Source organism: Gopherus flavomarginatus, chromosome 4 (genome assembly GCF_025201925.1).
Source record: "Gopherus flavomarginatus isolate rGopFla2 chromosome 4, rGopFla2.mat.asm, whole genome shotgun sequence".
Taxonomy (NCBI): Eukaryota; Metazoa; Chordata; order Testudines; family Testudinidae; genus Gopherus; species Gopherus flavomarginatus.
Genome location: NC_066620.1, coordinates 78415698 through 78439459, shown reverse-complemented (window position 1 = coordinate 78439459; position 23762 = coordinate 78415698). Strand labels below are relative to the sequence as shown.

Genomic DNA, 23762 nt, shown 5'->3' with positions numbered 1-23762 from the left:
TGTGAACATGAACACTTATGTCAGTGTAATTTATGTCACTTAGTTAAGGGGGAATATTCACACCCCTGAGCGACATAAATTTTGCCAACCTAGGCTGTAGTGTAGACATAGCCTTTAACTCAGTTAGATTCCCTTCTCAGTTTGGCACTAAGGGTCATTTAACAAAGGAAGAGCTAATTTTGGGGCTCTAATTCCATGCAACAATGTATTTAAAATTAATTGAAATCACTGAGCAACATAGATGTGCAGTTATTTCTGATTAATCTAACAAAGAGGATATCTGTGTTCAGACTAGTGCTATGAGATTTGCTGTGTATTTTCCTTTTTTTATAGTTAATGGAGTGTAAATGTGATAATTATGAAGTAATTTTATTTGCTAACATAGAGGGGACAGGGAGCAGACCATTTTGTTAAATACTATACTAGAGTATAGGATGGCAGAGTTCAAGGGCTTCATCTAGGATCTGTCTGGGCTGTGTCCCATCATAACAAACTAGAAGGAGGTACAAAACTTTATAGCTAGTACTTGGGTACCAAAACTGTAGTAGGACATCAAATAGTGCAATCGAACATGAACTTTGTAGCTTATTTCTATCATCTTGTCTGATCAAAGGAAGAATTCCTGTTAAAGCACTGTATGCTCTTTTGATTAATTGGCTTCTTAAAGAAAAGAGAAGAATAAAACACCCTCATTTTTGTGTATTTTATGATCCATTAAGAATCACTTTCCACTCTAGGGCAGGTGATTTTTTTTTCTTTAGTGGAAAAGATGAGGAAGTGGCTTAGAGTATTTCAGAAATACTGGTAGATTTTCCAAGGCTTTCATTCTGATAATGTACCTGAGCACTCAGGGTGAAATTCACCCCAATGCAGAGTGACAGCATAAGGCCTATGAACCATTTATGTCTCACTTAAACCCTCAGAGCAGGACTTAAGAGGGTCTTAAATGGTTTTATGCTTTGTTCTGACCCTTTGGACAGGGATGAATTTCATTTAAGATTCAGTTAACACGAAACACAAACCAACAGCAACAAAAATAGAAACACCTTCTGATAATGCTAGCGGGATATGAAGCATAAGAGTACTGATTCTTCACTCAGTTAAATTAGTGTTTTATTTCAGTGGAGTCAAACCAGTGTAATGGAGTGGAGAATCCTTTCTTTCTTTCTCAAGCAGTTCTCTGTGCTAACTTTTATTGCATAAACAATACCACAGTCTTACATAGTAGTTACATTGGTGAGAGGAACTGTTGGCTTTGTTCATGGATACTACCTATAGTACTGAGCTGAGTTTAAGATGAGGTCCCAATCCTCCCTTCTGCAAGCAAGGAGGGAGAACTCAGATAGGCATGGAAATTCCACATATTCCATCTTACAGATTTTCCATTTAATCATCCCATCAGTGTCAATATTTGAGCTCACCAGAAGAGAAGAATTCTGTAGTTTTTTTAGAAAGATTCTGATGCTGCTATTTTGTACCAAAATCTGCAAATCCCCTACCTGTGGATTGTCATAAACAGATAGCTAAGGGTTAATGTCTCTTTCACCTGAAGCACCTGACCAGAGGACCAATCAGGAAACCGGATTTTTTCAACTTTGGGTGGAGGGAATTTTGTGTCTGAGGTCTTTGTCTGTCTGCCTGCTTTCTCTGAGCTTTGGAGAAGTAGTTTCTGCTTTCTAATCTTCTGTTTCTAAGTGTAAGGACAAAGAGATCAGATAGTAAGTTATATGGTTTCTTTTCTTTGGTATTTGCATGAATATAAGTGCTGGAGTGCTTTGATTTGTATTCTTTTTGAATAAGGCTGTTTATTCATATTTCTTTTAAGCAATTAACTCTGTATTTTGTCACCTTAATACAGAGAGACCATTTGTATGTATTTTTCTTTCTTTTTTATATAAAGCTTTCTTTTTAAAACCTGTTAAAGTTTTCTTTACTGGGAATTTCAGGGAAATTGAGTCTGTACTCACCAGGGAATTGGTGAGAGGAAGAAATCAGGGGGAGATCTGTGTGTGTTGGATTTGCTAGCCTGATTTTGCATTCCCTCTGGGTGAAGAGGAAAGTGCTTTTGTTTCCAGGACTGGGAACGGAGAGGGGGAGTCACTCTGTTTGGATTCACAGAGCTTGTGTCTGTGTATCTCTCCAGGAGCACCTGGAGGGGGGAAGGGAAAAAGGATTATTTCCCTTTGTTGTGAGACTCAAGGGATTTGGGTCTTGGGGTCCCCAGGGAAGGTTTTTCAGGGGGACCAGAGTGTCCCAAAACACTCTAATTTTTTGGGTGGTGGCAGCAAGTACCAGGTCCAAGCTGGTAACTAAGCTTGGAGGTTTTCATGCTAACCCCCATATTTTGGACGCTAAGGTCCAAATCTGGGACTAGAGTTATGATATGGATGCAAACTAGATTATTAGGAGCAGAAACAGAAATTTCTCCGGTGAGCCGGTGATTAAGAGAGGCTAACAGAAGGCTTGATCCTGGAGTCCTTACTCAGGCCAAAGCTCTCATTGCCTTTGCTGGGAGTTTTGTCAGAGTGGGGACTGCAGGATCCAGTATGGAGAGTTATCTTTATTCATCATAGTCATGCCCACAAGATGCAGCTGAGTCACCAAGTGAGAATATTTTTTTCTAACATGCATCTTCTTTATATTTGATTTAAAAATTCAGATTCTCCTGCTTCCTATCATAGACTTTTTATCTTACTCTAGTCATGTCAAAATTTGTTTGCAATTTCATGGTGCACACGTGAAATTAATTTTAATTTGCTATGTGTTTCTGAGGGTGAAAGACATTTAATATTCTGCACTGAGGATCTCATTAGTAATGTACAAGTAATCTATTATATGGAAAAAATTACAAAGGATAAATGAGCTATTCAATACAATCCATAAATTGCAAAAAAAAGTTTCAGGATGCTTAGTTAAAATTAGTTCTGTATTCATATTTTAGAGAAACGAATTGAATATAGGCTGTCAGAGACAGAGACAGTTGCACTGCATGATGTAACATCCCTAAAAAGAATGGATCAGATGGCACTTAACTAAAAAGGTTTTTGCTATAAGTGCCCCCTCCACCACTCATGGTCACAGTGAGTGACATGGTATATGAACCATCTCTGGAGACATGGTAGCATGATTGCTGGTGAATTATGAGGGCTCAGCATGTGGTGGGTTACCAATAATTAGTTCACATATATTAACAAGGAGAGCATGTTTACATGGCTCATCGGGGAAGAAGAAGCCTTAATGTATCTGTAAGGACAAGTGGTTGACTGGAAATGAAGATGGTGTGCATTTTTGGTCCTCGAGCTAGGTTGTCTTTCCTCTGCAGAGCTCCTCAAGTCTAGTAGCAAGGCTGCCGCTTCAGGTCCATCCCCAAGCAAATGTGTTAGCCAGTGTGTGCATGCACATAATTGCTTTCTTCTAGCTATATTGGAACCCTCATGTGGCTGGCTGTGACTTTACCCAGAGTATAATCTGGACATATGGACAGCTGTGTCCCCTCCAATCTCCTACCTTGGGTGCCTTTTACACTATTTTGCTGTGAGAGCAACCAGTCCTGGTCCAGCTCTCATACAGTCTCTAGCATGCAAAATCATTCCCAGCTGAATTATATGAATGCTCTGTCCAGTCACTCATGAATTACGTTACAGGGTGAGACCAGCAAAATCCTAGTCTGGGATTTTCCCCTAGAAATGTGCATCTTTTACTAACTAGCTCTCTCCTTCTGGACAATACAGGTTCATAGAAAGTCCATCATTTCATTAATAGAAAATGAAATGCACAAGACCAGTAATCTCAAATGGAGGTTCCCAAACAATGCAATGCAAACACACTGGTTTAGATAAAACAATAAAACAAGTTTATTAACTACAGAAAGAAAGATTTTAAGGGATTACAAGAAATAAGGCATAAAAGTAAAAAATGGTTAAAAGAAATTAAAAGATAAAACACAAATGCCTAAATTATTAGTAAGCAAAATGACTTCAAAACAAAAGTTTTTCTCACCACTTTTTTTGCAGTCCATACTGACTGAAAGCCCCCCAGCCAGGACTCCTCCCCCAGATCAGTGTTTCTTCAGGTGTTGGTGCTATGAGCAGAGGAGAGAGGTGATCTGTGTTGTTTGTTCTCTCTTCTCATACCATTTTCCCCTCTTTGAGAATCATCTCCAGCTGGGGTTCACTCAACAGTCAGTCTTTTTACATGGGAAAACTGAGCTGTTTTCCATTGCTGATATATAAAGTTCTTGCTCACCCCCTTCTTCCTGCCAATGAATGGCCACTTAACTAGCTGATAGTCCACTTGACTTTGTTGACATCTGCCTCAAGTATTGGTTTTTGTCTTTTGTTTCTGAGGGACTGTTTTGTGCTGCCTTTCTAAACTTGGAGCATGTTGCAACGTTACTCAGTAGCAGCAGTGCAAGTAGGGCAGTATGGTCCCGGTACGCTGTACCAGAAAAATATTTATAGCTGGTACGGAGTACTGGAAAGAGGACTCTCCTGGGAACCACAGTGGGGAAAGGAGAGAACCCCAAGCCCTGCCCCTTCCATGGAGCTGCCAGCATTCTACTCCTTCCCTGCTGCGGTTCCCGGGAGAGCCCTGAACCACAGGGCTCTCCCAGGAGCCACAGTGGAGAAAGGAGCAGACCATGGGGCTACCGGGTGTCCCATGCCAACAGTTCCTCTGGCGTGGCTGCTGTATTGCCTTCAGCCCTCCCATCCTGTACTCTGGCAGGGCTAACTGCTGTACAGATGGAGGAGACCTTGTGTTGAAGGGCTGGGGCAGTACAGCTGCATCGGAGGATAGGGTGTGGGGTATGGGGTGGGAGGGCTGGAGGCGGTACAGCAACCACGCCAGAGGAATTGCTGGCATGGGGCCTCCTGGTAGTAGTGGCCCCATGTTCTGCTGCTCCTGCTGTTGTGGTCCAAAGACACAGCAGGAGGAGGACAGAGCACATGACTAGGATTCATCACTGAGTGTGGTCCACTGGTTGGATGATTAGGTTCTGAGGCCTGGGCCAGGTACTGATGGGGAGTGCAACGTGAATGCTCATCCATGCCTTCCGCCTCCCAGTTGAACCTACCATATCTATTCAGCAATGAACATTACAATGAGAGGGAAAGAAGGAAAAACAGCAAAATTAGAAAACATCCCACGAGAAGGGAAGACAAAATATGCAGCAAAATAAGAAAGAAAATAAAAGAATAAGGGAATGTGCAGAAGAAAGAACAAAATGGAAGCAACAGTGTTGGGATATAGAGCAAAGGGTGACAGATCGGATAGGGGCATTGCAAAGAGGCAGTGGCAGCTGCTGGCTCCAACAGATAAAACACTGAGAAAAAATGTTTTAAGGTCCCCCAGAAATCATCCATAACTACTTCTCTTGGCTAGCTTGTTGGCCTCAATCTCTTCCCCTGGATAACCTCATGGTCCATTCCTGATCTCCAGGGGTATTTTGGTAGAGAGCAGTATACCAGCTAGAGGAATAGGTGAGCCAAAAACATACTAAAATTGATAGATTGCGTCTAACGGACCTCAAAGAGAGATCACCTCAGATCGTTTAACAAGGAGGGATCTTATTTAGGCTAAATAGTTGTAGATATCTAACACTCTTTGATAGATTTTGTCATGCAATTTTAATATGAAGTTTGCAACTAAAGTTTGTTAGCCACAGGGAGGCTCTGTGTTTATATTTTATTTATTTCTGTCTAGAATAAGCAACACCATCCCATTATAAAATGCTTATTTGTATTGTACTTTACAGCAAGATCCCTAATAAGTCCTAGCTGATAACTCAGTTCCTTATACTGAAAGATATTGGTGCTGACTGTTAACACTTTGAGCTGAGACATTCACCAGCTAGGACTCTCCATAAATTGCTTGAGTAATTTTCTGTATTATATAAATAAGTCATGGTGAGTAGGTTGGTATATACATTTTAATCTGAAAGTTATCAGACAGAGAAGAAAGAGGTTTTTGGTTTTTCTAAAGAAAGCTTTGGTCGATGTCCTGGTTAGTAAAGATTTCTTGCAGTTTTTCCCATAAAGGTGAATTGTTTTTACATTAGTAATGTTCAACATTCTGAAAATTATTAAAAATAGTGTCAAATAACAAAATGTTATGGTAAAACTAGTGTTTAGCAAGTGAAGTAAAGCTGAGTTTTACTGAATGTATGAGTAAACCAGAGTAGAGGAATAAGTTGTTTGCTTTTGCAATATCAATACATTTAAAAAATTGAGCTTTGAATATTTGGAAACTTGCTATCGTGTTCTTGATCAACTTCTCTTGCATGAATTCTTTAGCTTTGGAGGTTATGGATTTCATTTATGGTTGTAATTAACTTTTGTCTTTTTAAAGAAATGTAAACTGAATTTCTTACTGTGACTGCCACCACTAAGAAACCCTTCATACTGAAATTAATCATGTGGCTCACTTGAGTCATTCATGGTCATATCAAGAACTATATGCTACAGATTATTGATTTGAAATAGTCTGCTTTTATCTTAAAACTTGAGTGATCTAATTTCTCTTCTAAGTCCAACTGCCGTAAATCTGGGGTATCAGCACAATTTGTTAAACAAAGGTGGGATAATTATAAGAAAACCTGACTAGTTTAGCAGAGAAGTTGAAGGGATATATAAATAGCTAATTTCAAAAACTGAAGAGTGAAATGTTAACAATTAGTAAGACTAAACACTGTGTGAAAATTTGTTCTGCATTGTTTTCATAGTTTTATGTCCATGTTGTGCACTGTTGTTGCTGAAGAAAAGATAGTAAAGTTAATATCTGAATGATAATCTATTACAGGTGGTATAAGCATATAGTATGTCAGTTACAGTTTTAATCTAATGGATTTCATTAAAACAACAAAAGTGTTCACAATAAATTATTGTAACTATTCTGCTGATGACTTAGTGTATTAATTATTTTCTTGACAAGCTATGGGTAACATTTTCAAAGGCATCTAAGTACATTGAGAGCATAATTCCTATTTGCAAAAGTCACTTAAGCATTTAGCCTAAATTTCATTGGAAGTCAGTGGGACTTCTTTGAAAATGGGATTTAGACTTTTAAGTCAGAGATCTTTTTGAAAATTTTACCCTTCTTATCTTCTGGACTTACTTCAAATGTTATGTAAATGTACAATGGCCTAAGCATCTCTGGCATCATTTTCTTTTTTGGCCCAATTTTTTAAGGAATGTTTTCTTCCGCGTAGAAATGTTCTCTTTCAATTGTTTTTCTAAATGTCAAAAAAAAATGTGTTTTACACTTAAGGAAACATTTTAAGGGCTTTAAGTTTTGATAGAAACCAAAACTGCAAAGATTAGAAAGTTCAATGAGATTTCTGTAATACCTGAAAATACAGTAGAAATGGTTGATACAATCAGCAGAAACAAAACACAGAAGGGATTTTCTATGAATGAGAACCCTAGATAGGAAATTGGGGTAGAGGAATAATGCCTCTGAGATTAAAAGCCAATGGATCTCAACCTTTTGTTCTTGGAACATCCTTGGGATGGAGTGGGTCAGAAGTACCACTGCCATCTCCCCTCATGTCATATCCTCTCACAGCTCATACCAACTTTATTTTCCTATTCATTTTCTCTCTTGCTTCTCTTTATCTGTTTCCTTCTAATCTTTTATGTTTGATTGTTTGTGTTTAATTTTGTGTTTGCTCTTTCCTCAGCTCTCCACTTCTGTGGTAGCTTTCATCTCCCACCCCTCAGAAAGCTATGTACTCTGGGCTCTGGGGCATCCATTGTTGCTACCCCAGACTGAATGCCATGGAAACAGAGATGGGAAGCTTATTTCTGGAAGCGTGCTCTCTGATCCTACATGCAAACAGCTAGCTACATTAGACACCACATTAGGACCAACGAGGCCCGATGGGTGCTTTCAAGAAGTCAACTGCTGCTTTGAATTCACTTTTAAATAGTGTTTCTGAGGGCTAGATCAGATGCCCTGTAGCTTCCTCCAACCATATTTGATCTCTGCTCTGCCACTCATACAACTTGGACAGATTCAATGCTTTCCCCCATTTTGAGTGTCATTGTAGATATGGTAAAAACAACGAGGGGTACTTGTGGCACCTTATAGATCAACACATTTATTTAGGCATAAGCTTTCATGGGCTAAAATCCACTTCATCAGATGCATGGAATGGAAAATATAGTATGAAGCTATATATAGCAGTACATGGAAAGATGGGAGTTGTCTTACCAAGGTGGGGGTGGGGGGTGGGGAAAGGGTTGAGACAAGTCAATTAAAGTGGGCTATTATCAACAGGATGAAAAATCACTTTTGTAGTGGTAGTCAGGGTGGCTTGTTTCAAACAGTTAACAAGAAGGTGTGAGTAACAGTCGGGGCAAAATAGCATGGGGAAATAGCATGTTTGGTTTTGGTTTTTTAGTTCTTGTAGTGACCTATATATGGTATAGTCTTTGTCTGCCTCTCACACTGGATCTTTCTCTTGCGGTCAATTCTTGCTTTGTCTGTCAGATTTCAGTATTGTCTGTTATTTATAACTGGCTTTTTCAGTTATGTCAAATCTCTTCATGACACTGGACTCTTGTGCAGATCTTGTAATTAAAGTGAGTGCAGTGGTCTATTAAAAGTAGTAATCATGGTTTTTAGATATGTAATTAGTAATAGTCACAAATAAGATTTACCTTTAAGATATTTTAGATTATTACAGTAACTCACTAACAGATATAAGCCTTGACTACTCACAATATCCTTGAGTTGGAATAAATCTAAAAAACTTTTTTTATTTGACATATACAAAAAGATCCTTTTCTGAGTGATAAACTTTCTCAGAAGAAAAGTTTACTTGAGGGCAGGACTTTTAAATTACTCTAAATCTGTCTGTATATCTTTTAGGTTTATCTGCTGCAGAGGTTTTATTGTACCCTAGGTGGAAGCATAATTAAAAGAACATCTATTGTTAGACTGACTCACACCAGTGGTTCTTCATCTTATTCAAAAGTCTTGAAATAACACTTTACGGAAGCATCTGTTCCTTCTTTCCATCTTTTTAAAGTGCAGGATGCTGTTCTTTTGACCATGTTTCCCTCTCCCCTATTTTTCATCATTCTCGTCTGTTCCTCTGCTCTATATTGTGATGAAATATCTGGCCAGAAAGTCTTGACATATTATTAGAATCCCCTTTTTACTTTGCAACATTAAACAGCTAATTTTGGGCATGGGATTTTGTTTAAATGGACTATGGTCTGCTTTTACTGTAGCATCCCACATCATAGAAAACCTTCCCAACATTATTAAGCACACATGAAAAGCAAAACTAAAACTTTCAAAAACTTGGAATTTCAGAATTAAGCGATTGTTCACTCTGGGAAAAATCCCTTTTTCCTTTGCTTATGCTCTGTAAAATCCTGTCAAAGTAAAAAATTATAAAAACAAGAAAAGACTCTTGGTAGTACCAAAAATCTTAATTGCAGGATTTAGGCTCAGTAACAGTTACTGTTAATATTATTCCTGCTGTTTAGAAACAATGGGGGAAAAATACACATAAGAGGGGAACAGGGAGAGTAAAAAGGGAAGCTCTGTTAGGCCTGGTCCACACTACAGCGTTAAATCGATTTAAACAGTGTTAAATCGATTTAACGCTGTACCCATCCACACTACAAGGCACTTAAAATCGATTTTAAGGGGTCTTAAAATCGATTTCTGTACTCCTGCTCAACGAGAGGAGTAACCCTAAAATCGATATTACTATATCGATTTAGGGTTAGTGTGGACGGAAATCGAAGTTATTGGTCCCATTCTTTTACTGAGCTACCCAGAGTGCACCGCTCTGGAAATCGATGGTAGCCTGGGACCATGGACGCACACCACTGAAGTAATGTGCCCTAGTGTGGACGCGTAAAATCGATTTTATAAAACCTGTTTTATAAAATCGATTTTATTAATTTCGATTTTACTCTGTAGTGTGGACGTGGCCTTAGTGAGGTTTGCTTCACTCATGTGCTGCAGTCAGAGAACAGTAAATATATAGCTCAGTCACAGACAGGTGTGCTTTAGTCTCCAGACTTCAGTTTACCTCCCCTATCTGGCATACTCTTGTCACTTCCTACTGGTCATTCTTCCCGCTGGGACAAGGTTGCTTACAGCATCTTAGCCTGTCGTGCTGATTATGATGATGATACTTTGGAGTTTACTTAAGCTGATCAGGCCTTAAATTGATTTAAACAGAGGATAGGAAAGATAAAAACATGGAATGAGGATGAAGTGACACATGAGTAGGGAAGTAGAGCAGCAGGAATCCTTAGACTTGTATCCAGGAGATTGTTTAGGATTTGGCACATCCAGAAGTAAAGGCCTCATACCTTATGGGTCCATTTGTGATTTAGGTGTATCCGAATATTTTCTTAAAGTCCAGAGAGAAAATATTGGACTTTGGAGGTGGCGAGACTCTCCAGAATGCTCAGACTCTAAAGATAGCATTGTCCTTCTTTTTGAAATGTTCAAAAGTGTAGTATTAACCATTACTGTCTCATCAACTAAACCAATGAAAAATAGATTCCAGTGACACGGGCATTTCTTTCTGCACCAAGAATTCCTATTCTATTTTTATGTCAACATGTGACGTAAGAATTTTGGAGGTCATTTCACCTAAAGGCGGTTGGGAATTTTTCAACTAAATGGTTTTTGGTCAGAAAATTCTCATTTGTCAAAAAATGCAGAAATGTGTCACTTTCGACAAAACTTGCATTAGTAAAGGTGTCTTAGGTCCAGGATGGAATTTTTGATGTGAGAGAGAGAGAGAGAGAGAAAAAGAAGGAAAAATATTTAGCTAATAGCCCAGAGATTAGGGACTCACCTAGGAAGTGAAAGACTTCGATTAATGCTAGAGTCACTTTATTTCTCAACTTTCATTCATCATGTGAACTTATCCAGACACAAAGTATATTTGTAATACCACAGAAGCAGCAACAAAAAGAGAATAGTAATTCAACAGAGTTGAAAATAAACATAAAGTATTATAAAAATAGTAAAAAGAATGAGGACTACTTGTGGCACCTTAGAGACTAACAAATTTATTTGGGCATAAGCTTTCGTGGGCTAAAACCCAGTTCATCAGATGCATGCAGTGGAAAATACAGTAGGAAGATATATACACACAGAGAACATGAAAAAAATGGGTGTTGCCACACCAACTACAATGAGACTAATCAATTAAGGTGGGCTATTATCAGCAGCAGAAAAATTTTTTTATAGTCTTGTTATAGTTGGTATGGCAACATCCATTTTTTTCATGTTCTCCGTGTGTATATATCTTCCTACTGTATTTTCCACTGCATGCATCTGATGAACTGGGTTTTAGCCCATGAAAGCTTATGCCCAAATAAATTTGTTAGTCTCTAAGGTGCCACATGTACTCCTCATTCTTTTTGCTGATACAGACTAAGATGGCTACCACTCTGAAATAAAAAATAATACTTTTCAGAGGCAAATTCTGTGGCTTCACAGGAACAGACTATGATACTTTAGTGAAAATCCAACCGTAGGTGTCCCTATGTCCCTGATGGAAATTAATCCCTATGCTAAAGAGTCTGAGGAACCACATCTTAAAAACTCTGCCTGCAGGTTCTCAGTTATTTTTAAAAACATGGCAAATTACTCTAGAGTTTACTATCCAAACTTACAAAAGCACCAGTCATTGAAGAAAATGGAATAAGCCAAATTTGTGTTGCAGATCAAGCTGTTACTGAGATCTGTTCTTTTGTGTATTTTTAAATGGGGATTATAAAACAATGACATGCTTCTAATTATTGAAACTTTTATATTTCACAAATGCCTGGTTGATTATCTCTAAACTTGCTTGTTCGCCCACAGTTATCCATTTCTCAGTTGGCCCCACCTTGGCTTCAAATCTCCCTGTTGATTCGTTAGAAAGCACTTTGAATTTGTCCTCAGTCTGTTATAGGGTTGCCAGCATCTGGTTTTCGACTGTTAAAAGTCCAGTCGGCAGTGCAGTGGAGCTAAGGCAGGCTCCCTGCCTACTCTGGCTCCACGCAGCTCCCGGAAGTGAACTGCATGTCCCTGTGGCCCCTAGGTGCAGGGGTGATCAGGGAAGCTCCATGTGCTGCCTCTGGTCTGAGTGCCAGCTCCGCAGCTCCCATTGACTGAGAACTGTGCAGAGCTGACCCGTCATCCCTTTGCCTAGGAGCTGGACATGCAGGCCACTTCCGGAAACTGTGCAGAGCCTGCCTCAGCACTGCTGCACTGCCAACTGGGAGCCACCTCAGGTAAGTGTCACCTGGCTGGAGCCTGAACCCCCATCTGCACTCCAACCTCCTGCCCCAGGTCCGAGTCCCCTCCTGTCCCCTAACTCCCTCCCAGAGCCTGCACTCCAGCTCCCTGTCTCAGCCCTGAGCTCCCGCAGAGCCTGCACCCCAGCCCTGAGGCCATTCCTGCACTCCAAACCCCTTGGCCCCAGCCTGTAGCACCCTACTACTCCCCAAACCCCACATCCTCAGTCCCACCCCAGAGCCCACACCCCCAGCCAGAGGCCTTACTCCCTCCCACACTCTAACCCCCTGCCCTTGCCTGTAGCCCCCTCCTGCACCCTGAACCCCTCATTTCTGGCCCAAGCCAGAGCCTGAACCCCAGACCCCTACCCCAGCCTAGCAAAAGTGAGTGAGGGTCGGGGAGAACAAAAGAGAGAGGGGGGGATGGAGTGAGTGAGAGGTGTGGCCTCAGAGAAGGTGTGGGGCAGGGGCGGACCTTGGGGAAGTGCTGGGGAAGGGGGTAGGGCAAAGTTTTGTGCGATTAGAAAGTTGTCAACCCTAGACTGTTATCATGGCCTAACATTAGTCCACAATCAAATACATATTAGTGAAGTGTCTTTTAGTATCTGTTCATGTGAATTAAGGAGACAGAAGCAATGAGTTGATGGTATCAGATTTTCCAATTTAAGCTACTTACCTTTTTCTAAAAATACTCATGTGATGCTTGCTTTTGGTTATCAGTGATTTAAAGCTGTCTTCTGCTTTCCTGTCTCCATCCCCTCTAGTATCTGTTGAATGGGTTCCAAAAGCTAAATTGTGTGTCAGAAAAATGAAGAGAATGAAAGTAATAGAGAAATTCTGCCTGCTTGGCATAATATCTTCCTTGATTTGATGTGTTTTTTTATTTATCTTAATTGCCAAATTTTGAGGCCTTAAACTGCAGAAATGCATTAAAGTTAAGAAAAGCGTTAGGTTTTTCTTCTGGTGTTTTGTGTTAATATTTCCTGTGGTTTCAATCCACCATGTTTGTTCTCATCCTCATGCTAGTGTTGCAATGTATGCTATACTTAGGACAGACCATTTCCCTCACTTTTAGGTTAGTTCATTCATTTTGGATGTTTTGGCTCATTGAGTGAAATCCTGTTCCCACTGAACACAGTGGAAGTAATGCCATAGACCTCAATGGAGCCAAGATTCCATCCCTTATCTTACATCTTTCCAGCTGGTTCGCTAGGTTTTCAAGTTAAAAGATGTGTTCTACTCTGGGAAGTGGTATTTTTATGTTACATGTTTACTGAGTGACAACGATTTCTATGTGAAATATATACCATTTCACCAGTCATCACAAAGACCGATGTAGAGTTAATGGCAGAAAAACTCTACATAGGCACAGGAAAGGTTTTCTCATTTTTAAACGGCACTATGATTTACTGAATAAGAAGACAAATACTTAGTTTTGAACTCTCCAATGTGTTCTAAAAGATCTGTTATGAGAGAGAGGATTCCAGTGAAATATGTTATATATCTTGTTTACAGCACTGGAGCAGCTGTACAGTAGCAATAATTCTGCTCATAGTTGACCTTTACAAAATTTTAAGATAGCTGAAATTTTACTAAATATATTTATACAGACTCATTAGATTGCAGCTACACATTGACGAATGTCAGGACTGCATTTCTAAACGTTGCATTTAAAAATATGACTTACTAAATGATGCTATTATAAAGAAACATTTTCTTTTCAAAACCTGTTACTATTTTGATTAATATCTTTCTAGTCAGTGTGGGAAGACACTCTGAGCTACATCCCAGTCCCTGTCATGATGGAATATATTGATATCAATAGAGTTACTTGGAGTTAACATTGGTTTAACATTATCCAGAGCATATTTAATCTGTGAAACAATCCAGGCTAGATTCCTATCTCACTTACATGGGTGTAAATTCAAAGTAACTCATTGTCTTCAGTGGAGGGTTAACATGATTTTAAACTGATGTAAGAGAGATCAGAATCTGGCCGTTTGCCTTTCTGGAATACCAATTTTATATTTAAGTGTATTACTCCTATGGATGGAGCATTAATGATATGTGGAAGTAGCCATTACAGGGAAGGAAAGTGGTATGAAGGCTTGTGTAACTCCCATGGGAGTCATGAGATTGAAGACCTGATTCTGGTCTCATTTACACCAGTTTTACACCATTGTAACTCTCATTGACTTCAGTGGTGTTACTCCTTATTCAATCTGGTGTGATACCAGAATCAAACATCTGAATTGAAATCTTAGGTTTAATGCACAGCTCTGTCCCTGCACACAACTATATAAGGAGCACCAATGGACGCTTCCTGTCTCAGTTGGCCACAGAGGAGTTATGGCTGCAGGCAGAGGTGAACAGGCAGTGGTATCTGGGCCTGACTGAAGATCAACTCCAAGCAAATGGGGGAAAAGAGAATGCTGAAGGACCAAAAGAACAATGGCAAGAGAGAGCTTAAGTAGGAGGAATATGGAATGAGGGGAAAGGAATGAAAATTTTAGAAGTGAAAAGAGACACTGCATGAGAACACAGAAAAATGGTGATAAAACAGAGAGGAATAACAATGAGGGAGGAAAGAAGATACACAGTACATTAAAACATGCTGTTATAGCAGCACCACATGTCTATTACAGGCAAGCAATTCTGTCTTCAGGAAAACCAATAACAGATGTCAGAAAGTGGTGGAGGAGGCCCCATTGACTTTTATAAAAAAAAAAATTGAAAAGCAAAGTGGAATGTAATTTTGCCATGGTGGTCCATTAACAGACCAAAGAGATGGAAACTGCTATAATTTTGATGAGGATTTCTTCAAATTTAAGGGGGTGTCTTGAAAGTGCATTAGAAAGCTGGAGTATCCTATTTAACATGTACTAGCCTGTGTGGTGCATATCCAAAACATCCTATTATATTTTAGAGCTGTTCCTGAAAGATGGAGTTCTGTCCAGCCTGACCCTTTGAACTGCTGTGGCATTCTGGAGGGGCCCTCTTGATAGCAGAAGACTTCTAGATATGTCAAGCAAGCGTTTTCACTTGTTCGGTGAACCCGGAGAAGAGACTCAGACATCTGCTACCCTACTTCTAATAGTGGGACCACATTAGGGAATAAACTTGTTACCTTATTCTTCTTGAAACAACTTAGGGTTTTGCTTGGATCCCACAAAGTATATGTTTGGCCCTGTGTGGTGTCCTGGCCAGTTTGGGTAGTTCTAGTTTGCTAATTTAAACTCTTTGCAACTTTGATTGTATGCTGTGTTTTTCCACTTTCTGGCATCAACCATGCTGTCATGAACTCCTGTGTATCATGATCAATGGAAATAGGAGTTGGAGGACCCATGTTCCCCAGTGAGGCTATGATTAAGGGGACACCAGGGGAACAGGAAAGAAAAGGTGTTAAGCTGGAAGCAACTCAGCAACATGGACAGAACAGTCCACAGGTTTAAAGTTCCACCTGTTCAGTTTATTCTGCATTCAGCTCTACTTGTTGCTGATGTAACACTGTGTACTCATTGTGTAAATGGGCCTATAATTCACCTACATAAAAGAAATATTGAAGCAATGTTGAGAGTCTGACATGAAATCACAACAGCAAGGAAAGTCAGACCTGAGACTGAAAACAGAACTGGTGGAATGGTTTAAAAATCATGAGGTGTTTTAAAATGAATCTCATTTTTTGGATTGCTTTTTTCTTTCTTTGATTTGATTTATGTAACATTTCATAGGAAATCTCCCACCATGTGAGAGACTTCTCTCTTCTTCCCTTTTCCCCTCATTTGTGCTGACATTTGGATTTAAATCTCGATCTCAAATGCACCCACTGTTTCCTTGACTGCTAGGAAATGGACTTACTTAGAACCATCTAAATATCTTTGGGAATCTGGAATTTATAGTCTGTCCCCACCTCCCTAATGCTGCTCATTAGAATGTTGAAAGAAAGACAGTTTAAAAAAAAATGTTGTCCTGATTCTGTAATCTTTAATGGCAAGGTCTTCCACTCTCTGCCCTACCTGCCCAACTTCTGCTTGATCATGTCAGTTGAAAATTAAACCTTAAATGTACCATACACACACAAGGGTAGACAGGATCTCTGGGGTATCATATGGAAGCTCAAATTCATTTTTAAACACAAAATTAGGTCCTTTACTGCAGCTTTGTAAAATTGGCACCAAAATTTAATTACTCGTTTATAATTAAATATATAAACTAATATTTTATGTACCCATCAAATATAGGTCTTCCCCAGGTAAGAGAGTGAATAGGATTTTGCAAGACCTTAATGACTACATGACTGCACCCTGTGTAGCAGCCTAGCAATATCTTAGTACACCAGATGAATTTTTCTGTCCTCTATCCAACTTTAAGCTCTGAAAAGTTGTAAAGACAGAAATCACCAGTGAATTAGAACCTTACCATTTCAATGTAGCTGAAGTGAGAAATGGTGACCATTAATAATGGCTTTTGGATCTGAACAGATTGTTTTTAATGATGCATTCTAATTTACTGAGTTTAGAGCTTGTAAGCTTCATCTGGAAAAAACCCAGAGCAAGAAGATATAAAATGCTGAAAATTTGTTCTACTAATTTTCATATGGATCACTTTTGCGAGTACTTCAAAAGAAGCAAACTAAATGTTTTGTTACTATGAAGAATTACCATGAGCACAGGCCCCCACCACATATATACTTCATTTTAAAGTTCACCTTTTGCAGTGTGTGAATGTTACCAGCTATGACTATAGAAGAACATCTTTCACATTTTATCAAAGGGGATGTAAGGTAATCAATGAAACAAGAAGTTAGTGATGTTTTCAATTTAGCTTTAGATGGACTTTAAAAAACAACCTCCAAATGACTAGATAAGGGGGATTTGATGGAATAGTAATGAGATTTTTAATGACAAAAATATTTTTAATTTTTTCAGTTCAGATGTTTCATTTGTTCCTAATTAAACATGTTCTATTTCTTTTAGCAGATAAATACTTGTACTATATAATATAATATTTTGAAAGTAAGATTAAATGATTTAAAGACACAATAAACTATGAATATGACATAACTTCATCTGTTTGAGAATATTCTCAGTTAAAGCAGATCGGGTGTATTGATGAATCTGATAGGTTAGAGTAAATTTCAACTTCAGCAATGTCCTTGCTAATAAAAACATTCCAAGTAAAACATAGAAATTATATAGGGGCAAATCCTCAGCTGTGCCTGAACTCTGCTTAGTGCACAAGGGGAATGTATGTTGCTGGCTTTCCCGCTCCCTTAACCCCACTAGGAGCCAATTCACCTCTTCCTACAAGCCAGAGGAGCTTCTGGGTTGCTCTAGTTGATTCTGGCTAAACTATCCTAGTAACCATTTTGCCAGCTCCAAATATAATGTGGACAATATAATAATAATATCATCCTTGGAATATAATATGATCCAGCCATAATCTGGTATGCTGACTACAGCAGATTTTGTGGATTCTCTTTGGATAGGAATCCCTAGAATCTGCTGTAATAGGCATGCAAGGATTCTACTATCCAAGGAGAATCCCTAGCTGCCCAGCTCAGACAGCTCTCAATCACCTTTGCACCATGGTACAAGGGAGGGACCATTGTCCAAAAATATGGGCATGGGGACTGTGTCAGAGTGGTGTAAAAGTTTTATTGCCACGTTTGGGAGGAGTCACATCACTCATGTACAGTTTCACCACTTGTAAGTGATGTGTGTGTCAGATACTAGCGAGCGCCCCTTCCTGCCCACCTACTAGGACTTCTGTGAGGCGAAGCAAAGCCTCTGTGCTCTGGATTTCCAGGAATGCATTAAGCTCATGGAGCCTGAACAGACCTCTCTAGGTCCCAAGGTACACTCTCAGGGCACACCTGGCATGCCCTCCCAAGTGTTGGAACCCTCTGTCCAGCCATCTAGCTCCTCAGAGTGCAGCATTGACCCTTCAGACTCCCCAATACTCAAATGCACCCCTCTCTCTGAATGGTCCCCCTATGGTGTGAAGCTTCTGGTTTACAGTTTAACTCCCTCAGGGACACATACACATTTTGTTCAGTCTATCAGCTTTATGTTCTTTACTTAACAAATAAAGCACAGAAGAGTACAGATCCTACAAAACAATAAAACATCCTAAACGCAGCGTCCCTCGGTAGCTCATCCTTCTATTGGGAGTCCTTGGAAGATCATCTGTGTTCTGTCAGATAGGCAGGGAGTTCTCCGTCTCCTTGACTCTCCTGGTCCTGCACCAGCCTTCTTCATCTTACTCGCATGCAGGTCCCCTCTGTGAGTCTCTCTGTAGACTCCTGCTGGGGTCACCTGCTTCTTTTATTCTGCCTTTTGGTAATTTTTTCATTAGTCTCAAACTCCCCTCCCTTCAAACAAGAGGAGGAAATATCTTCTCCCCAGGGAGAGCAAACCCATTGTCCCAAGATGATTTATTTGGAATAGATGATCCTAGAGTGCTGATCACTCATCATTGGACAAATCTATGCTTAAAACGCTGCATTGGCACAGCTGCCCTGCTGTAGCGCTTAAGTGAAGATGCTCCTACACTGGCTGGAGAGCTTCTCCCATCGGCATAGTTAATCCACCTCTTTGAGAGGTGGTAGCTATGTCGATGGGAGAAACTCTCCCATCGACATAGCACTGTCTGCAGGGGTGGTGTAAAGGTGTGGACTCACCCCTGTGGCGCCTCCTACTGGTCTCTCAAGGAGTTAGCTTGATTTCAAGCCTGGAGCACCCTCTGCAGACTGGTGGTCTGCCACAGCTTGGCCCCCATGTCCCTCCCAGGACGCCGGTGCCACTTTAATTGGGTGCTGCCCCCCTGGCAGTACCCCCACAGTTCTGGGTCTCCCCCTCCCAGGGGAACCCCCCACTCACTATCCCCACTTCACCTCAACCTTGGCTACTGACAGTCATCACTTAGCCCCCCATTCACTGGGGCAGACTGCAGTGTATCAGCCACTCATCACAGGCAAAGGGGTTTGGATCTGCTGCCTCTGCCTACCCATGGGCTGCCCCTTTGGAAACCCAGTACTCAGTTGACTTTACCGTAGGCCTGCAGCTTGGGCTGTTTCCAGGCCAGAGCCCCCCAGCTACACTTGCCTTCCCCCAGCCCTGCTCCACCTTAGGTACCCAGGTATGCTCCCTAGCAGCCAGTCCCTTCTCCCTCTAAAGGCAGAGAGAAAGTATTTGTTCCTGGCTTCCCTGGCCTTTATAGGGCCAGATGGGTCTGTGTGGAGCATGGCCATAGCTGAGGCTGGTTTCCCCCAATCAGCCCAGCTTTTCCTCTGCTACAGCCCTCTCGAAGGGCTGTTTTAAGCCCTTCCGGGCAGGAGCGAGTAACCACCCCTCTACAGGTGGGTTAGGCTGTTATAACTATATTGCTCAGGGGTGTGGATGTTTCACACCCCTGAGCAAAGTAGTTATATCGACATAGGCTTGTAGTGTAGACCTGACCATTGTCTCTGGCCTGGCAGAGATATGACGTAACCTGCTCACTCCTGGGGGATTCACATTCAATAGGCTTTCCTGATTTGGTAATTTCATGATAAAATATTCCAAAATTAAGAAGTGGTACAGAGAGAACTGCCAGTTTATCACAGTGTGTGCATTCTGAGCTCATACTTACAGAATCTATAAGAATAAATTGTGGAACTTTGTTGTCCCTCTGCCTATTAGGCATTTGGTTTTAGAGTATGTGTATACTGCAAGAAAAACCTCATGCCAGTGCAGGGGTGCTGGAACAATTTTTATGTTGAGGGTGCTGATGATGGAAACCATATTATTACTACTTCAAGCCAGAGGGTGCGGTAGCACCCCTAGTTCCAGTATCACTGTGCCAGTGAGTCTCTGAGCCCAAGTCAACTGACTCAGGCTTGTGGGGCTCACGCTACAGGAATAAAAATAGCATTGTAGATGTTCTGCTGGGGCTGGAAATCAAGCTCTGAAATTTGATGAGGGAGGTCTCAGAGACTGGGCTCCAGCCTGAGCAGGAATGTCTACACTGCTGTTTTTAGACCCACAACACAAGCTGTGTGAGCCCAAGTCAGTTGACCTGGGATCCTAGACTCTGCTGGTTTTTGTTGTTGTTCTTGTTTGTTTTTTTTGTTTTTGCAATGTAAAATTACCCTCTGTTATCATTATTCTAATTGTATGGTACTCAGAGGGAGCCTTAAAAAAACACTATAAAAATGACAGTTTCTTTACCTAAAAATGTCATGACTTTGAAGTCCAATATCTTGAACCATTCTAAGGCTAAAAACTGGTACTGGCCCACTGGGAAACTGGAAATCTCTCTTTTCTTAGCAAGAAAATTAATGAAAAACGGTTGAGAATTGTTGAGTTAAGTAAGATAAGTTCAGTGGTTTCAATACTATTGCATTAAGTAACTCTGAAGTTACTTTGAATGTTTTAGGTACAATAAAAGTGTTTCACAATAATGTTTAAAGTCAGTAAATGGAAAATAAGTGTACAGAACACTTATTCATAGCATACTTTTCCATGGCTAGAAATCACCTTTTATTATACTCACATACATATTGTGCCAATAAGTACCACAGAAAGCGAACATGAATATCACAAGTTATTTTGGGGGCAAGGTGAAGAATACTGTATATCATGCTGAATTTGCAGTTAAAATGAAAATACTAGTGTATACATATTCAGGCTCAGAGTTCTAGTCCAGAAGTGTTCATATCTTCAATTCTGGAAGTGGTTGCTTAGCAAAAGTCAACTTTAAACAAGTTGTTTTGAGAGAACCAAGTAAAAGTGCTGTATGAAAGCTAAATGAGTGAAAAATATTTAATTAATGTTTCTATAAAGTAAAAGCTGGATGGTAGGGCAAGATGTGTCATAGAGTAATGTATTACACAGTCTACTTTTAATGTTTTGCCATGATACAGTATCTCTGGTATTTTCTTGTTGATCCAACTTCAAAAGCCAGTTATAGTCATTCTTTTCTGCAAGGCCCAATTGATATTGTGTTCCATGAAAAATGCAGGCACTGCTGCCTGTAGTAATATTTTTTGTTCTTTTTCCTCAGTGAACTGCAGTAAAAGTTAAAGGAGCAAGCATTCTAGCTTCATAAATTTGTGAGAAGAAACTATAGTCTTTTACTAACATGACACAATGAAATATACAGAGATTTAAGAGGAGCCAAAAGCAGGCACTGGAGCATTAGAGATTATTTTCAAAGATAAAGTTGCTAATACCAACTGTAAAATAAATCAGAAGTTTAGGCACCCCCACTGAAATATATTTAAATTAGGAGAGTATTAGGCTTTAGAGCCTCATGAAGAGGAAAGAAAGTGTTTACTGTTTGGAGAAACTGTTTTAAATACATTCAAAATGTGATAAGGGCAGTAAAAATAAATCATACTGAAATTCAGTCCATTTGTGCTAGTTTTTACAATTTTATATGCAATAAATGTAAAAGGAAGTAGTTTGTTGATAATACATTTAATAAAGAGACTTGCTTTGTGACCAATAGTGATCCAAGTGAATTAGAACCCTTTGGAGATGACAAGATATTGGCACCTCTCTTTCCAATCCAATACTCCAATTTGCTTCTCAGAATCCTGTGCCCTGATTCCAGTGGTGCCTCATTGGGGGTCCAATAGCAGTTGGCACAAAGGACTCTGTAGTTCAGCTTTTTCTGTCTCTCTTATTTTGTTCTTTTTCTTTCCCAGGTTTCTTTCCTCAATTTATCTTATTTGTTGTTTTTCCCCTTCTGCTGATGGGGCAAAACTGGATTGGTAAATCCAACCACCTTTGTAATTTGGGACAGTGTAGTTTCAAACAGCTTTGGTTCAGGGGATCCAAACCTGAATTGTTCTGTTTTCCTACTCTTGGTAAACTGTGCCTAAGATCTCAAAGTGAGTGAAATCTCAGAAGAGCTTTTGAGATTTCAGTGAATCTGAATTATTGCCCTTTCAGTATAAACCACAAACTCTGAATGCTAACCTGAGCCTAATCCAATCCTGGATCCAAATATCGGCCTGGTCTACACTCGGGGGGAAGGGAGTAATCTAAGTTGCGCAACTTCAGCTATGTGAATAACTTAGATCTACTTACAGTGGTGTCTACGCTGTGGTAGGTCGACTGCTGACTCTCCCCTGTTGACTCCACCTGTGGTTCTCACTCCGGTGGAGTACCGGAGTCGATGGGAGAGCACTTGGTGGTCAATTTATCACATCTTCTCTAGATGGATCTATCACTCCAGAGTTAAGTTTAGAAATGCCCATCATCTCAATCCATCTTTTCATATTTTTCCCTGACTCTTTTCCATTTTTCTTTTGGTCTCTGCAGGACCTCTGGGTCATCACTGTACTAATTCATTGGCAGAAAACTACATTAATACTGAGTTAATATTGCTTGGTGATTGTGACGGGTTAGACCACAGAAACTCTCTTGGGAGCTGCCACTCGATGTGCCAAGACTACTTTTACCCCTGACTTCCCTGCCAGCTTGGGGTCCCAGCAACCTGTCTTGTTGAGACAGACACTCCCGTCTGCTCCAACACAGACCCAGGGTCTGAATTACTTGCCCCAAAGCTGCAGGTTTAACACTTAGATGCCCAACTTCCAATGGGGTCTAAACCCAAATAATTCTGTTTTACCATGTATAAAGCTTATACAGAGTAAATTCATAAATTGTTTGCCCTCTATAACACTGATAGAGAGAGATGCACAGCTGTTTGCTCCCCTAGGTATTAATACATACTCTGAGTTAATCAATAAGTAAAAAGTGATTTTATTAAATACAGAAAGTAGGATTTAAGTGGCTCCAAGTAGTAACAGACAGAACAAAGTAAGTCACCTAGCAAAACAAAATAAAATGCGCAAATTTATGTCTAATCACACTGAATACAGATAATCTCACCCTTAGCGATGCTTCAGTAAGTTTTTTCCTCAGACTGGACCCCTTCCAGGCCGACGCACAATTCTTTCCCCTGGTACAGCTATTGTTCCAGCTCAGGTGGTAGCTAGGGGATTCTTCATGATGGCTCCTCTCCTCCCTTTGTTCTGTTCCATCCCTTTACACATTTTTTTAACAAGGCGGGAATCCTTTGTCCCTCTCTGAGTTTCCACCGTCTCCTTCTCAATGGAAAGATGGATTCCTGTTCGGTGACATGATCTCATGTCACTGCAAAATTTCACTGCCCACTTGCCAGCACACAGGTATACAGGAAGACTCACAGGTAAAACACACCTATCTGCAGACAATTGTTCTGTTAATGGGAGTCATTAATATTCCAAACCATCATTAATGGCCTACACTTTGCATAATTACAATAGACCCTCAGTTATATTTCATATTTCTAGTTTCAGATACAAGAGTGGTACATTTATACAAATCATACTCAGTAGATTGTAAGATTTGTAATGATAACTTACAACAGACCTTTTGCATGAAGCATGTTCCAGTTACATTATATTCACTCCTCATTTTTTTTATAAAATCTTATAGACTGCAACATCACAGTGATATGTTACTC

At 40.1% G+C, this 23762-nt stretch overlaps 1 protein-coding gene across 3 annotated transcripts in view; it reads left to right on the top strand.

The window, feature by feature from the left end:
* Nucleotides 1-23762, top strand: part of CHRM3 (cholinergic receptor muscarinic 3) — a 487601-nt gene that overhangs the window by 203830 nt on the left and 260009 nt on the right. Inside the window, exon 1 of one of the 3 annotated variants that reach the window (XM_050950408.1) lies at nucleotides 12202-12260. The exons of the other annotated variants lie outside the window; for them this stretch is intronic. The gene's annotated coding sequence lies outside the window, so the exon portion shown is untranslated. Of the gene's footprint in view, nucleotides 1-12201; nucleotides 12261-23762 lie in introns of those variants that run through there. 3 annotated transcript variants of the gene reach the window in all.